This window comes from Macrotis lagotis, chromosome 1, assembly GCF_037893015.1.
Source record: "Macrotis lagotis isolate mMagLag1 chromosome 1, bilby.v1.9.chrom.fasta, whole genome shotgun sequence".
Taxonomy (NCBI): Eukaryota; Metazoa; Chordata; class Mammalia; order Peramelemorphia; family Peramelidae; genus Macrotis; species Macrotis lagotis.
Window position 1 is genome coordinate 25,541,858 of NC_133658.1, and position 18,574 is coordinate 25,560,431.

The 18,574-nt window shown below is 39.7% G+C and overlaps 1 long non-coding RNA gene across 4 annotated transcripts in view; it reads left to right on the forward strand.

The window, feature by feature from the left end:
* LOC141495053 (uncharacterized) overlaps nucleotides 1-18,574 on the forward strand; it is a 255,356-nt gene that overhangs the window by 93,224 nt on the left and 143,558 nt on the right. For all 4 annotated transcript variants that reach the window (XR_012470654.1, XR_012470651.1, XR_012470653.1 and 1 more), the window contains exon 2: nucleotides 3,137-3,312. This is a non-coding gene — a long non-coding RNA (uncharacterized LOC141495053). The remainder of the gene's footprint in view (nucleotides 1-3,136; nucleotides 3,313-18,574) is intronic.

Sequence of the window (18,574 nt, forward strand, 5' to 3'; positions counted from 1 at the left end):
CATAGCAGGACATGACTTCCCCTCTCTCACTCCCACACAGCCTAGCAGGCATGGGTTCAGAGAGGACATTATCCTTTAGTTTGTCCTTAGTCACAGGGGTGAACACAAGCAGTTCCCACATGCTTCCCAGGGGTGATCAATCATCACCATGGTTGTTGCTATTTCTGGTATCCAATGGGTCCATTCCCAGGTTTCTTGTCAGTGCTAAGAGAGGGCTCAGTTGTTAAAGTCAATGACAAGGACTTCAATCCAACCAACATTCCACAGTCCAAAACAATCCATGCAATTGGGGACAATTAAACCCTACTGGCTCAACCCAGGCATCCCAGATCACTGATGTTTAATCTATTCTTGTCCTTGGGCCCTTTAACATAATGTCAATGGGAACATCTATGTTCTCTTTGGGATAAGACAGAATAAGGACAGCTGCACTGCAGCATGCTCAGTAAGCCTGCCAGGAAACTCTGCTAACAGAGACCTTACACTAATAATCTCTCCCTCAAAAGCCTATCACAAAAATGGGAACATAGTCGGTGCTCCATAAACACATGCTATTTGAGAAACAACAGAAATTTTCAGAAAGAGTGCTAAACTTGAAGTCAGGAGAAATAGATTTGGATTTAATTCTCCTGGCACTAATGAGCTAAGTAACTCTAAGCAATTTTACCTCTCTGAACCTGTTTCCTCATCTCCAAAATGGGCATAATAATGTTAGTAGCAATGACCTTTTAGGGTTGTCATGAAGCTCAGATGAAATATTGATGATAAAGTTCCTTGTAATGTTCTTTGCAATGGTCTAAGAGTTGACGACCAATGTCAGCTATTATTAATTAGTCATTAAGCTTCAACTTCTAAGACCTGAGCATGAATGAGTCATCACTAGGGCTTCAGCTTCCAACCCCTTCTGGCATCTAAGGCCAGGGAGAGGAGAGACAGCCTGAAAAGTTATTTAATGAATCCAACTCTTCTCTGTGGAAGGCATATGGAATGGATGGCATCATTCATCAGTCAAATCCCTGACTAATGGAGGAAGAAGCATGAATATATAACAATCCCAGCCTGGCTTTTTGGAATAGCCACAGAGAAAGGTGGCACTTGACCTCTCCCTCTGGCAGTTGGAGGGAGGAAGTCAAAGGCTGCAGGACTGATGATAATAAACAAAAAAGACACTAAATCACAAACTTTCTATTCCTAGAGGCAGGATCAACTCTACCAAGAGATGGACTATAGGAAGGAAACATTCAAAGTCAGAATGAAGTTAACAGCCAGAATGTCCAGCCTTTGTCAAAAGGGGCTGAAGCCTCTCTTGCTGGTTCTGAGCCTTGAGCAAAGCTGCCCATGAAATCAGTGGCATCATTGGAGAAAGCTTTCCCCTTTGATCCATATTTTAATATAAGTCATTAAATAGGGTTACAGATAGGATCCTTGATTTCATTGGGATGGGGAAACTCTCCACTAAAGCAGGTTGGAACCAAAGGCAATTTATTCTTAGAAAGATGCACAGGAATCTGAAGGGTTAAATGGTTCTCCTAGGGCCCCACTACAAGTTGGTGTCAGAGGTAGGGCCTGAGCCCAGGTCTTTTTGACTCCAATGCTGGTTTCCTATTTATAGAGACAGGTTGTGGAACTAAAGACTAACAAAAATCAAACTAAAGACTATTACAGGTGAAAACAAGATTTCTACTATTACTACTACTACTACTGCTACTACTACTGCTAAAGCTACTGCTACTGCTACTGCTACTACTACTACTACTGCTACTGCTACTGCTACTGCTACTGCTAATACTACTACTACTACTGCTACTGCTACTACTACTGCTACTGCTACTACTACTACTACTGCTACTGCTACTACTACTACTACTACTACTACTACTACTACTACTGCTACTGCTACTACTGCTACTACTACTACTATTACTATCACTACCACCAATAGAACTGCTGCTCCTACTATCCCGTTGCCGCTGCTGCTGCTGCTGTCATTCCTACTGCTACTATCCTACTGCTGTGGCTACTGTTGCTGCTACTTCTGCTTTGACTATCCTGCTGCTGCTGCGGCGGCTACTACTGCGGTTACTTCTTTTGCTGCTAGTAATACTGCTCTTACTATCCTGCTGGGACTGGCCCGCTTCTACTGCTACTGCTGCCGCGTCTCCTATTCCTTCTATTCTGCTGCTGCTGCTACTGTTACTACTGCTACTACACTATTGCTGCTTCTTATGCTGCTGCTGCTGCTGCAGCTGCTGCTGCTTCTATCAAAACCAAACCAAAGAATATTATAGGTGAAAACAAGATTGCTGCTGCTCCCACTGATACTGCTAGTAATCCTACTGGGATGTGACTATCACTATCACTAACTGCTGATCTCACTATCCTGTTGTTGCTGCTGCTCCAATTGCTACTGTACTGCTATTGTTACTACTGCCGCTACTGTTCTTGTTGCTACTGCTGCTATTACTACTATATTGCTAATGTTCCTATTGCTGATACTGCTTTTGTTGTTGCTATTAATACTGCTGCTGCTGCTGCTGCTGCTACTATAAAACTGCTGCTGCGGATGCTCCAACTTTACTATTAATGCAACTGTTGCTGATACTGTTTTTGCCATTGCTCCTAGGACTCCGGCTATGGCTATGATGGCTATTGCTGCTAATGCTGCTGCTGCGACTACTATTATACTACTGTAATAACTCATGGAGTAACAATAGTTTTTTAAACTAATTACTAATAGTTTTGCTTTTTTTAAGTTTGCAAAATGCTTTACAAAATTTCTCATTTTATCATCCTAACAATTCTAGAAAGTAGGTGACTATGAATAACTCCATCTTATTGATTGAAGCCACAGAGGTTAAGTAACTTGCTTAGGATCAACCATCTAGAAAGTTTGTAAAAGATAGGATTTGAACTCAGGACTTCCTGACTTCAATTCCAATGCTCTACTGAGCCACCTAGCTGCCCTTTTGTAATAAAAATATTAAAATACTTAATGATGTTGAAATATCATATAAAAGACAAAGAACCTGTTAACTTAGCTTTTACTGAGCCATCTCTAACCTGATCATGACAAAGCAGGCCACAGTCAGAGTGCCAGTAAATGATATAGCAGTTTACGAATTATTTTCTTTTCCAGGAACTAAATCACAAATCATATTTCTTCATTACCTGGAGCTCCACCTTGCTGTTGTGGAGCCATGATAAGTGGGCAGGTGGCTCACAGAACAATCAGACATGGGACTTGAGGGATCCTCCCGGGACAAGCCCACCATGTAGTACAATACAACAACTGCATCACTTGTGACCATCCAGGTAGGATTTCTGTGGGAACAGCTAGGTTGACTGTATAATTTGGGGCCTACATTCCTATACAGGTTATACTGATATACTTCACTTAACACAGGCATGCAAATTTTAGGACAGTATCTGTCACAAATGTTGGATGACTTCTGTTCCTTTGTTTTCACTGGTTTTCCCAGGCCCAGAACCTGCATATGAAAAGGGAGCTCTAAAAACTAACAATATTATCTACCTCATTATACAGATATATAATAATCTTCTATTAATCAATATAAAATCATAAATTTTGACAAATGCATTAAAAAATACTTGGGAGTATTCAGGTTTTGAACACTTGACTTCTATCCTCTCATTAGAGAGAGATTCCAGAATCTTGGAGCTGAAAAGGGTCCTTACTGGCCATGTGGTCCCAATGATACCCAAATGGTTACTCTCTACAAGATTCTTGACACATCGTCATCCTGCCTTTGTTTGAAGGACTCCAGAGATTGGGAGCTATTTACTACAGGAAATCAATTTTAGAATCTCAGAGTTGGATGGGATCTCAGAGATCATCAAAGGCAAACTCCTTTTGAACAATTTGCTCTTTGGAATGCCAAAGAAGTAGTCATCTGGTTTTTGTTCCATATGACTTTTAAAAAAATTTTTTGCAAGGCAATGGAGTTAAAAAATGACTTGCCCAAGGTCACACAACTAAGTAATTGTTAAATGACTGGGACCCAATTTGAATTCAGATCTTCCTGATTCCAGGGCTGGTGTTCTATCCACAGCATCACCTAGTTGACCCCCCCCCCCCCATATGACTTCTAATGAATATCTTTTTTTTTCTGTATGCCATCTCAGTCCCCTAGATTGCCTCTCCACTTGGATCAGGTTTACTTACAGGTGTTGTTTCCTTATAAAGCACCTAAACCTCTGGTCTCCCAACTTTTCTGAGCCTGACCCCTGAGACCTGATTTTGCTTTCCTGCTTCTCAAAATCCTGGTTCCTTGAACTTCAGTTCTCTTTGATTCAGGAAAACCTTTGAGCTCTGACTTCCTCCCTGCTCGATAGATTTGCTTGGACAAAAATGACACTTGGTCCTACAAGATTCTTAATGGCTTGCTCATCAACAGTCCTAAAAATACAATGGTGTATAGGGAGCCCTGAGATGCAATTGAGAAAGCTCTGAATTTGGAAAAGGTTCAGAAAAGGAAATGATTTGAAGTACCAGTCCAACCATTTGCTAAATGATGGGACATTAGAAAAATCACTTTGTATCTCTGAGGCTGTTTCCTTATCTTTAAATTGGGAGAAAATAACATAAATGACTTAACTCTCAGAATTGGTCTGAGACTCAGTAGAGATAAGAGTTAGAAACCACTTTGGAAAGTATATTTTTGTTAGAGATTTTTATCACCCTGGGATTCATAAAAGAACCAGTGAAACAATAATAATAGCAATATTGACAAAGAGAAATAATAAAGGCTGGTAAATTGCAATCTCTTTGGGGGCAGGGATGGATTTTTTATTCCCAGAGTGTCTACCATGTGACCTTGTACACAACACATGCCGACTAGGTGAAGAAGTACATAGACTTGCGGGCCTTGGGTCAGGGAGACCTGAATTCAATTCTGGCATCAGCCATATATTGTTCAGGTGTCAACCTAGGCAAGTCACTTAACCCACACTCTTCCTCAGTTTTTTCATCTACAAAATGAAGATAATAATAGTACCTACCTCTTGGGGTTAGAGAGTTTTGCATAATTTACAGGACTATTTGCTTTGGGGATTCAAAGAGAAATAAAATTAGATCTTGACTTCTAGGAGTTCCCTTTTTAACAGGAAAGATACTGAGGGATCTGACTATGACCCCCCACTTAAGTCACTTGCCTGGATTTGTGAGGATGCTTGGTCTATATGAATCTGGGGTTCTACCTCTGTAGAATGTGCGTCTTGGATGAGATGGGCAATGATGTGCATCTTACCTTGGAATCGGTGATTTTAGATCCAGAGCTGAAAGGCAACAGAGAAGCTGTATCCTTCAACCGCCTCATTTGAGAGATTTGAAAACTATTATCCCTAGACTAGAGCTTCAGTGACTTTCCCAAAGTCACATGAGAAATAAATACCAAATCCAGGCCTCAAAATCAGTCAACATCAATATTCTTTCATCAATGTTTGTTAAAATTGAGAAGGGTTCTGAAGTTACTTAGCCCATTCCTCAATAATCCAAAAACCAGAGGATTAAAGAGTTAGAGCTACAAGGAAACCCAAGAAAAAAATAAGTTCAGCACTTCACTAAACCAATGAAAGAGTGAGGTTCTGATTGGAAACTAGGGTTTTCATGATTTCAGATCCAGTGCCCTACCTACTATGGCAATAAGCCCATCTATCGTAATCTGAACAGATGAGCATCTGGAATCTGTATGGATAATTTGCAACAATGGGGGGGGGTCCTCACTGTTCCACATTCTTTGGAATAAGACTGGTTTTTAGAAATTTTTTTCATGATTTGGAGCCAGAATACGCAGGTGTTGTTTATGGAGAAGCTTCTCTGGACAGTCATTGCTAGAGATGTCTTTCCAGGTGAAAGAACAAAAAAGGCTTCATTTGAGATGAAGTCACGGTAAAATGAAAGGGTAGCAATACCCACAAGGAGGTGGAGGATGCCATCAATTCACCTACTTTATTCTTCTTCCTCAACAGGAGGCTCTTTGGGACAATACTCTGTACCACCTTCAGTTCTAGGTTGACACCAGTCCTGACTCAGAGAATAAATATGACCTTACCCTTCCTGATACTGAGTGAATACATGTCACCCTAATGAATTTGGAAGCAAAAGGCTGCCATGAACCTCTTACTTGTGTGCAATTTAATTAAAAATCTAAGGAATAAGATGAATGATCAGAGCTGGGAGGCTTAAGGACTCCAAGGTTCTGAAGGAAATGTGAATATTTAAATGACTTTTTTCTTCTTCCCTCCTCCAGTTCACCAGTGTCCTTCCTTTTTTATAAACACACACACACACACACATACACACACACACACACACACACCAACACACAGATGATCCATATAATTGCATCTAAAGAGAACCTAGATAGTCTTTTCTTCAAGACTTAATTTTTACTGCTAGGGAAACTGAGGGCAAGAGAAGGACAGTGATTCACTTGAGCTCACACTGAGTTAATCATGGGGTCAAGGGATCATAGTCATATAATTTGAAGGAACTTTAGGAGTCATGCAGGTGAATTCCCTCTTTTGATTCTTGAGGAAACTGAGGACCATGGAAGTAACACAATAAAGTAGGAAGAATCAGAGATGAGATTTGAACTTAGGGCCTTTGACTTCAGAGCCAATGCTCTTTCTACTGCAACTTCTTTCTGTGGTTGAATCAACTTTAAATTTTCATTAGTTGCATACCCCACTCACAATATACTTACTATATCCTGTTTCCTTATCTTTGCACTGGCTACTGGAATATTCTCCCTTTTCACCTCTACCTTTTATCTTTCCGAGCTTTGTTCAAGATGGAGTTCCAATCAGAGTTTTTAAGGCTTTCCATCCTTTCTCAGCTGTCAGTGCCTTTCCCTTTTAGATTATCATCCATTTACTTTGGATATATTTGTATGTACCAAGTTATTTCTGTAACCCACCTCCTCAGTAAAGTTTTAGGGTGGGGTGGTGGATAGCCCTTTGTTGCAATGCTATCTTCAAAATGTGATTTCAGAATGCTGATGACTTTCTTTGTGACTGAGGGACAGAACAGCTTCAATAGTGTGGAAGAGAAGAAATATTCTTCATTTCTGTTTCCAGGGAGGGCAGAATCATTTGGTGCTCATTCCATATCTCTAGAGATGTGAGAAGAGAGGGTAGGAAAGGAGGAGAGGAAGAAAGGAGAAAGAGAAAGAGAGGGAGAGAGAGTCAGAGAGACAGAGACAGACACACAGAGAAAGAGAGAGACAGACAGAGACAGACACAGACACACAGAGAGAGCAGACACACTAACACAGAAAGAGAGACAGAGACAGAGACAGACAGACACAGAGACAGACAGACAGAAAGAAACTCTGTCCTTCATATGTCATTGCTATTCAGTTTGCCTCTTTAGAGACTTTGGGAATTTATCCTTTGATGAAATACTCTTCTTTGTATGAGCCTAGAACTTATATTTTATTCTCATCTAAAGAGATGATTTAATCTTGCATATTTTCTCCTATAGCTGGTTCTCATTCTCTCTCTCTCTCTCTCTCTCTCTATTCTGCTCTCCCCTTAAGGGTTAGTGACCAGGAAAGGAGCCATGTTGTAAACTAATTATGCCCTTAGAAAGGAAATATTTGGGAAGAACAAATAGTTATAATTATAGTCTAACATCCCCTCATTGGCCAAGGTTACACACAGTTAGTAACCAATGGAGATGAGATTTGAACTTAGGAAAATGTCTTCCTCATTCCAAGCCCAGTGATCCAACCTCTGTACCACCTAATTGCCCAAATTTAATTATCTTCCTATAATATAATTTCATTAAATGCTAAGCATTTAATTCCATCAAAGCAAAGTAAAAGTGAAGAACAGAGAGATGGACTCTTGGTTCAGTAAGAAGACAGATGAAATTCAGTTTTATGCAGATAGTAACAATGCAAAATGCTTTTATGATGCCCTGAAGGCTTTTTGTTGGGTCAAAGACCTATGGTGTTTCTCAAAACTCAGTGCAGATAGAATAACATTGGTTAATGATATGAATATGATCCTAGAAAGATGGCCTGAACACTTCCCTAGTATTTTTAACAGACTGTCATCAACCAATTGAAGTCAATCTCTCTCTAACTGAAGTTCCAACTGAGGAAGAGGTTTTGAATGCCATTTGAATGCCAAATTGCCAATTGTGAGTGGCAAAGCACCTGGTACTGATTCTATTCCAGCTGAGATCAATAAGGTGGGGAGTCAACTGCTCATACAAAAATTGACTGAAATTTTCCAGGTTATATGGCATGAAGAGGTTATCATCTCAAGAATTCAAAGATGTCTCTGTTGTTCATCTCTGTAAAAGTAAAGGGAGTAGACTGTTGCAAGATTCTCACCTCCCTGAGAGCCAGTGTGACTTCAGAAAGGGTTGAGGGATAGCCAATATGATATGTGCTGTACAACAACTCCAGGAAAAATGCCAGGAACAGAACACAGGTCTGTAGAGAGTATTTGGAGTTCTGACCAAGACCTTTGGGAGCTTATGGAACTTTAATCTGACAAGAAAACCCAGGTATTCCATCTGTCAGCACAACACCTTCTATATGTGGAACCAGCAAATGGAGGAGTTTTGAGGGTTATGGACAAGTTCATTTACCTTAGCAGTATGCTTTCCAGGGAAGTACACATTGACAATGAGGTTGATACATGTATTGTCAGAGCTAGTTCATTGTTTGGGAGTTTTCAAAAGAAAGTGTGGGAGAGAAGAGGTATTAGACTAACTACCAAATTAGAGGGCTACAGAGCCACTGTGCTGACCTCATTGCTGTATGCCTCTGAAACCTGGCCAGTCTACCAGCACCATATCAGGAAACTGAATGGCTTCCACTTAAATTGTCTTAGGAAATTCTGAAGATCATCTAGCAGGAGATGATACCAGACACTCAAGTCCTTTCTTGAACATTCAAACATTATTGTAGAGAGCCCAACTATAATGATCTGGTCTTGTTCAAATGTCAAACCTATGCTTGTCTAAAAGATTATTTTATGAATAACTCACACAGGGCAAGAACTCATAGGGAGTTCAGAAAAAGTGATACAAGGATACTCTGAAGATCTCTCTTAAGAACTTTGGAATTGATTCTGCAGTATGGGAGACACTGGCACACGACTGCCCAGCTTGGCATGCCCTCATCAGAGAAGGTGCTGCCATTTAAAAGAACACTTGAGATGTACAAATTTAGAGAACCTGCCCCAGGTATTCACATGGTCTATTTGTGCCCAACCTGTGGTTAGAACATTCTTTTTTTCAAAATAATCAACTAATTAATTAATTAATTAATTTTGAGTTTTATAATTTCCCCCCCAATCTTGCTTCCCTCCCCACCCCCACAGAAGGCAGTCTGTTAGTCTTTACATTGTTTCCATGGTATACATGATCTAAGTTGAATGTGATGAGAGAGAAAGCATATCCTTAAGGAAGAAAAATAAAGTATAAGAGATAGCAAAATTATATAAGATAATTTTTTTTAATTAAAGGTAATAGTCTTTGGTCTTTGTTCAAACTCCATGATTATTTCTCTGGATACAGATGGTATTCTCCATCGCAGATACCCCAAAATTGTGCCTGATTGTTGCACTGATGGAATGAGCAAGTCCATTAAGGTTGATCTTCAACCCCATGTTATTTGTAGGGTGTACAATGTTCTTTTGGTTCTGCTCATCTCACTCAGCATCAGTTCATACAAACCCCTCCAAGGCTTCTCTAAATTCCCATCCCTCCTGGTTTCTAATAGAACTATAATGTTCCATCACATACATATACCATACTTTATTGAGCCATTCCTCAATTGATGGACATTCACTCAATTTCCAATTCTTTGCCTCTGTGGTAGAACATTTTAAGCTTTTATTAGTATGATTAGCCACACTCGAACACACTGTAACTTGTCTCTAACATATAGATACAGTTTTGGTCCTCTGAAAACAAAGGACAAGAGCCAACTATTCCCTCATAGAGGGAAGTAGAGATGCCAGACTTGTGTCCCCATTTCTTGCTCCTCTCCAGGCTGGAATCTCAGTCAAGATTCTGCCTTGAGTTACCTGTGTATACATTTAAAAACTCAATGTGGATATATGCATCTTACTTATAGGTTCACAGAAGGAATCATTTGCATTTACATATTGTCTCCTAGAATTGGGATCCTTAAGAACAAGAAGTAGCATTGTCTTTGTTGCATTTCCAGGTATTGGTACAATGCTAGTCACATAGTCCACACTTTATAGATGCTGATTGATTTAACTATTTGTTGACAAAAGACACCCAGAAGGTGAAGGATCTGGAGCCCAAGTCAAGGGAGGTCAAGTAAAGTACATATAGTTAACTTGAACAGATGGTTTCTACAGGATTTCTGAGTTTTTTCCATGTCATGTCAGGAGGTTGAGAGATTAGGTTTGTTCTGTTTGACTACAGATTATGGAATGAAGGGCAATGTATGGAATTTGCAAGAACCAGGTTTATATTTTATGGAGGAAAAAACCTCCTAACCATAAGAGTGAGTTGTCACAATGATGTCATGTGACCTAGTGGGATTTCCCCTCTTTGGGGGTATTTAAGTGATGATTGGATGCTTCCTTCTTGGTTATATTTTATAGAGGATTCCTTTTGAATTAGGTAGGACTAGATTTTCTCCTATTTTGAGATTCCATGAGATGTATTTCTCCCCTTGGTTGGAGGCATGAGCTTATAGGGCTGAATTTAGGAATTGATGGACATGGACACTGGTGATTTTGCCCCCCAATAATTACCTGTACCTTATTCTCTGTGAAGTTTTGAAAAAACATGGGAAATTTTGAGCTGATGTATAGCATTCCAGCCATGGGTTGAGTTGGATGAAGATGCTGAAACTCATGTCCTTGATCTCTACTTTGAATAAATAAATGAATGAAAAAGTATATAAGCCTTGCAAGGACTGTGCTAAGTGCTGGGAATACAAATTGGTGATTGTTGTCCTTCCTTCTCAAAGACTACCAAAATGACATGACTTTGTTAAGTCAAGTTACAGCGTGTCTGACTCTTACCAAAGAGATCAATTCTACCTCAGAATGCTGTATTCTAAGAAGACAAAAGACAAAACAAAACACACATAAGGGAGTGTAAGCTATGGAGGGGCAATTTGATCTGAGATAGAAAAGATCCATACAGGAATTGTGATGAGGGAACTGTATTGGAAGGGCATTAGAGGAAATGTAGCATGAAGATGACCTGAGAGCCATGACATGGATTTTGATAAGGCTTTGGAGACCTTCTTCAAAAAAGGCACCCAAGCCATGGTCTGTCTTAGGTATTTAATAAATGTTTATCAAATGACTAATTGATCAATGTGATCTCTTTTGGAGATTTTCTAAGACCATAGATTTCAAACTTGAAGGGAAATGTGGAGCTAAGTCTAACTCCCTCATTTTACAGAAAATAAAATTTTGGCTTGATGAAATTAAGGAACTTCTCTAAGGTTTCCTAGCTTATAACTAGCAGAGTAGGGGTTTAAATGCAAGTCTTTTTGGCAAACTCCAAATTTTAGAATATTCTTCCCTGTAACAGTATGCCTCAGAGATGACATGTACACTACACCACCCTCATTCTCATTCTCCATCAGGGTCATGGAAAGACATCCTGGATGTATCATGGTAGTCCAGGGCCTAGCAATCCCCCTTGGTCTTGATCACAGGGTGAGGTGGAAGATGGGAATAAAAGTGAAGGATGGTGATGACATCATGAATGGATGGGTAACACTTTGGATTTGGACTCAGAAAGCCTGCTTTTGAGTTTCTAGTTCTAACATTCACCAGCTATGTGACCATGGTAGTCATTTCCCCTTTTGGTGTTCAATTTTCTCCTTTGTAAAAGGAGTCCCTCTCTGGTCCATTTTTGCTGTAATGAACTCTGGGAAAGTACCTGGCACAGTGGAATGTGTGAAAGAACTCATCCAAGAAATCTCAGTTCCAATCTAGAGTAACCTTTTCTTATCTATGTGACCTTTAGAAAGTCAATGATTCCTTCTGGGCTTTTCTCTGTTCCCCATGCATGAACACTCCCATTTTATTCTCACCTCCTGATATCCATAAAAATCCCAACTAAAATCCTACCTTCACCAGGAAGTCATTTTAGATATTGGTATTTTATTGGTATTTTATCTTCTCCCCCCCCCTCCACATTAGACTGTGAGTTTTTTGAAGATAGATTATGGAAAAGGGCCTTAGCTCTAGGCATAGTGCCTGGTTTATTGTAGGCATTTCCATTTTGATTGGCAGAATGACTGAGAGATGAAGACTTCAGATAGAATGGCTTCTTATGGTCCCTTCTAGGTCTAGGTTTATTATTCTATGATCTGTTTATGTAATAGGAGTGGACGGGAGGCTGACCCCCCTCCCCCAGGTAATATATGTGCGACAACAATGAATGAAATCAGGGATGATGGATATATAATGGATAATCATTGTATGTCCCCCCCCCCCATTTCTCTGTCTTTCTCTGTTCTCTCTCTGTGTCTGTGCCTCTCTGTCTCTCCTCCCACTCTCTTTCCCTCACTCTCTAATTTCAGTTGAACTGAATTCCATTGAAACAATGAATTTTATCCCCTCCTTCCCATTTTACTGCTTCTTCTTTTGTTTCCTATTTAAATAAAGTAATCTTCACCTATAATTGTTCTAAGTCATATGACTTACTTGTACCAACTTATAGAATTACAGCTCTGGAATAAAAAAGGAACTCAGAGCTCAGCAAGTTTCTCATTTTATAGATAAGGACACTGAGACCTAGAGAGTCTCAGTGACTCTCCCACTGTTGCATAGGGAGATCAGTGGTAGGGTTTGAACCCAGGTCTTTTGAGTCCTCGTCCAATACTCTTTCTGATCTACTAAAAGGTCCAGTTTTCACATCTCTACCAACTGTGGGACAATTTTCAAAAGACAGATGGGCACAGAAATCCTGGGAGTGGCAGCACCCTCAAGGCCATTGGTTTTGCTTCTAACCTAATCTTTATAACCATCCTATGGGGGGGGGGTAGCTTCAGTGGAGGAGGGCCTTCCTCTTCTCATAAATTGCCAATTAACTGCCACTCACAGGGCAGGAAAATCAGTCTACATGAGTAGAAAGGCACTCTGAGGGGAAAACTGGAGGCAGAGGATCTCAAGTGCCAGGCAAAATAAATCACTACTACCATTTTGATCACATCTCTACTATATTTTGATGGAGACAGATGAACCCAAGAAACTTAGATAAAACAAAGCTTCCAGTCTAATGTCCATAGTCATTTTCCTGGGAAGCAACTCCTGGGGAGATACTGCCCCTTGCAGGAGCTACAGCCACATTTATTGAAGATTGGAAAGAAAAGTTCATGTCAGCAAGGTCTTTGGCCTGTCGAACAATTCACCAGCAGAAAGTGACATGGTTTATCAATGGAAATGACATGACAGAAGAGGCATCCCCATCATCCTTTCTACAGGACCTTTTTATCTGATTTGTGGCCAAAACTTTCCATTTGTATGAATGTAAACTTTTTTGAGAGAAAGGATTATTTTGCTATGGTCTAGGGCAAAGAAAGAGGTCCTTAGATCTCTCTTTCCCTATGGAATGTCTAAGAATCCAGGAGAGGGGATTCTTTGAAACAGAATTTGGGAATATCGAGATAGGAAAAAGCAATGAGACCTGTAGAAGTGATGCATGTGTTTGGGCAGGGAAGGGGTTTGAGGATGATCTCATGGCTCCCTCTTGTGTTCACTCCTAGGCAAACAAGCTGTAGTTCAACCTACATGGGGAGTCTGTGCAGAATCACAGTTTGTCTGTTTTGCACTTGTTATGCATCACTTTGTATTTTGTCTATTTGCAAAGATCATGGTAACTAGAAAGGGATCTCTATCCATATAGACATCATCCTTGGAAGTATTCCCTGCTTTACAAAGAAAAATTTGAGTACCTAAAATGTGAAGTGTCCTATGCAAGGTTATATAACTAATGGGGTGAGAAGCAATATTTTAGGCATAGCAATAGGTTAGTGGGGGAAAAAAAAGATGTGGGAAAATTCAGGACCTTGGAGATCAGGGCTTCACATAGTTAGAACTGAAAAAGACATTTGAAGTCACACAGCTGAAGAAAGTCACCAGAGTTTTGAAAGGCAGAGCCAAAATGGCGGATTAAAGACAGGGACTTGCCCGAGCTCTTCAGACTTCTCCAAAAATCTTTAAATAATGACTCTAAACAAACTTTAGAGCACAAAAGTTACAAAAAGACAGAGGAAAACAATTTTCCAGCCCAAGAGAATTTAGAAAGTCTGCAGGAAAAGTCTGCTCACTAGGATGAAAGAGCAGCACTGGTCTGGCCCCAGGAAATGAGGACCTGGCCTGGGGAGCCCCTGAATCATCATCAGCAGCGGCTGCTTCAGAGCTCTCAATATGGGAAAGGGATCAAACAATAGGTTAAAAGGAGATTATAAGAATCTCTTTGCTAGCACTGAGTCAGGACTCTTGCTATGTTCATACTTGTATACTAGTCTCAGTCCTGACACTCATTTACTTAGTAGATTGACTAGTAAGACAGAAAAGGAAAATGAAAAATAATGGAGGGGATGTAAAGAAAATGAAACATTAATGCATTGTTGGTAGAGTTGTGAACTGATTCACTCAAAATAGTGACCCCAAGGCAAAATGGAGAATTAATATCAAGAGATTAGAGCACTTCTCTAAGCTTGTCCCCAAATATTATCATGCTGATGATTAGACCACTGAGAGACAGGTTAGCTTTGCTCTAATGTCACAAACTTGTTGCCAAAAGCTGGAGCTGGAACAGTTTTTTCTTAACTTGGAGGGAAAGCTGAACCAACACATTTTTGGCAACAATAAAGCAGAAAAGGGGCAAGCAACTTTCAGAGATTTGATGAACAGCACTGCTCATCTGGGTCAGAAGAATTGCAAATACCAAGACTGGTCTGATGCAAATAATGGGGAAATAGAGAAGGTGCTACATGAAAAACTGAAAACCTGCACAAGGTCTAACAGGATAGTTCGTCCATTTCCAAGCAGGAAGCATTTAATTCCATAAAGTTTAGAGAGCTACAGGATTCTTGGCTTAAGAGAAGGCCAAATGAAATTCAGTTTTAGGTAGATAGTAACAATCCAAAGTGATTTTATGATGTCCTTAAGGCTATTAATGGGTCAAAGACCTATGGTACATCTCAACTGCTCAGTGCTGATGGATCCACATTGATTGATGATAGGGACATGACCCTAGAGAGATTGGCTGGACACTTCCATAGTGTTCTTAAGAGTCTATCATCTATCAATGCAGAAGCCACTGCCTATTTGCCTCAAGTCAAACTCAATCAATCTCTAGCTGAAATTCCAACTGAAGAGGAGATTAAACTTCTTTCATGTGACAAAGCAATAGTTGCTGACTCTATTCCAGCTGAGACCTACAAGGTGGGGAGGGGTCCACTGCTCATCCTAAAGTTGACTGAAATTTTACAGGTTATATGGCAAGAATTCAAGGATGCCTCCATTGTCCAGCTCTTTACCTATAATAGTAAAGGGAATTGATTATTCTGTGAGAATCACAGGGATATTTCTCTTTTAGTCATTGTTGGTAAGATTCTCACCAGAGTTATTCACAATAGGTTGATCCTTCAACTGGAAGACAATCATCTACCTGAGACTTCAGAAAGGGTAGAGGAACAATCGATATGGTGTCTGCTGCCCAACAACTCAGGGAGAAATGCCAAGAGCAAAACAAAGTTGTATATACATCATTTGTAGATCTGATCAAGACTTGTGATAGCATCTTTCATGAGGGCTTATGGAAAATTATATCAAAATTTGGATGCTTGGAGAAGTTTTGTATGGCATGCTTGCCCAGGTTCTCTATAGTGGATAATGCTCTCAAGATTTCTTGATTACCAATGGAGTGAATAAGTATGTGTCTTTGCTCCTAAACTTTTTTGCATGATGTCTTCAGCCATGTTATCAAACAGTCATGTTCTATCTATATAGTACAATGGAGAGAGCACCAGTCCTGGAGTCAAAAGAACCTAATTTTTTTCATTTAATTTTTTATTAATATTTTATTTGTTTTCCAATCATGTACAATAGTAGTTTCTACCTATCATTTTCTGTAAGGGTTCGAAGTTTACAATCCCCCCTTCCTTCCCTCCCCTTATTCTCCTACAGAAGGCAGTCTGATAATCTTAACATTGTTTCCATACCATACATTGATTGAAATTGAATGTGTTGGGAGAGAAATCATCTCCTTGAGGAGAAAATAATATATTAGAGATAGCAAAATTATGTAATACATAAGACACTTAAAAAATTGAAGGCAATAGACTTTGGTCTTTGTTTAAAGTCCACAGTTCCTTCTCTGGATTCAGATGGTGTTCTCCATTGCAGGAGCTCTAAAATTGTCCCTGATTATTGCACTGATTGAATGAGCAAGTCCATTAAGGTTGATCATCACCCCCATGTTGCTGTTAGGGTGTACAGTGTTCTTCTGGTTCTTCTCATCTCACTCAACATCAGTTCATGCAAATCTTTTCAGGCTTCACTGAAATCCCATCCCTCTTGGGGATACTATTTATTGTATGCAACAATAGTATTACATAATATACATATACCGCAATTTGTTCAGCCATTCCCCAGTTGACAGACATTCACTCAATTTCCAATTTTTGCTACCTCAAACAGGGCTGCTATAAATATTTTTGTACAAGTGTTTTTACCCTTTTGCATGATCTCTTAAGGGTGAGAACCCAGTCTTGGTAATGCTGGATCAAAGGGCATGCACATTTTAATTGCCTTTTGGGCATAATTGCAGATTGCTCTCCAGAAAGGTTGAATGAGTTTGAAGCCCCACCAACAATGTATTAGTGTCCCAGATATCCCACAGCCCTTCCACCATTCAATATTGAAGAGGACCAAATTTTACATCTGACCTCTGATTTAATTAAAATCTGGCCTCAGACACTTGACCTTAACTATGTGACCTTAGGCAATCACTTAACCTTGTCTGCCTCACATCCAAAGTCATCTTCAGTCATGCTGATTCATATCTGAGCACTGGACCCAGATGACTCTGGAGGAGAAAGTGAGGTTGATGTCTTAGCATGGCTCCCCCTCACTCAAATCCATTTCATATACTTGTCATGACATCACCTCCCTGATGTCATGGTCTTCAAGAACAAAGGACAAATCATCATCATCATCATCATTGTCATATCAAATGCTTCCACTGATGATGAACAGGTTCTTCACTCTGAAAATAATAATTTACCATTGTAGGTCTAATCATAAATGATGCTGACTAGTGATTATTACCATGATCTGCTAGACAGCTTCCTGGGGAGAGTACAGTTACAGAACTGAGTAGCGTAGACTATTGAATTAGAGGTTAGCTTTGCCCTACAGTTGAAGCCTTGTCACCAAAAATTATCATGCTGATGATTAGACTGTTGAGAGACAGGTTAGCTTTGCTGCAATGTTGCAAAATTGTCACCAAAAAATACCATTCTGTTGCTCTTTCTAAAGTTACTGCAATGTTGTGGTGCCTCAATTATGGGAGAGGAACCCCATCTAAATGACCAAAGTCTCCTTCTGTATTCAGGTCATCTCCTATAGTCCTGTTTCCTATACTAACAGATTACAGGGTATAGATGGTTTTGGAAGAGTAAGTAAGAAGGATGTTTTTGTACCACATCCCATCACTTTAATCTACATAATATATATGTCATACCATATTTAAATTGGTGCAATGATATTTAACTATGAAGGATAACAATCACTGAAATGATGGTAAATTCTTCAACTTGAAAAGGCTACAAGTCAAGACCAAAGTAGAGAGTGTTGGTACATGATCTTCTGATTGCAGATGGTTGTTCACTCAATGATGCTTCTGAAGCTGAGGTCCATCAAAGTATGGCTTGAATCTCTGTTACTTGTACTAGTAATCAACATCAAGAAAACACAGATGCTCCATTAGCCAGCACCACATTCTCCATATATGGAAACATTGGTTACAGCAAATGGAGAAATTTTGAACACTGTAGAGAAGTTTTCTTATACTTTCAAATACACACACACATACACACACACACATTGCCAGTATCTGGGATGCTCCAAAAGAAAGTGTGGGAGAAAATATACATTAAATTTTCTGCCAAACTAAGTTCTGCAGTGCCATGAGGTGCACCTCATTGTTATATGCCTGAACAGTCTACCAATGCCATGCCAGGAAACTGAATCACTTCCATTGGAGTTGTCTTAGGAAGATTCTGAAGATCACCTGGAAGGAAAAGATACCAGACACTATGGTCCTTTTTTGACCTAGGTCTTAACCTAGCATTCAAAAATTATTAAAGAGTGTGCAATTATGATGACCTGACCATGTTGTAAGAATACCAAACCTGGGGGTGGAGCCTCTCTTAGGTGTTCTCTCCAAAATATTTCAAAATCCTTAAAATTATGACTCTAATTAAATTTTTAAGAGAGAGAAAATCCACAGAAAGATCCAGTGAGGCAATTCTCTAGCCCAAGGTAAACTGGAAAAATAGTGGGGGAAAACTGTGTT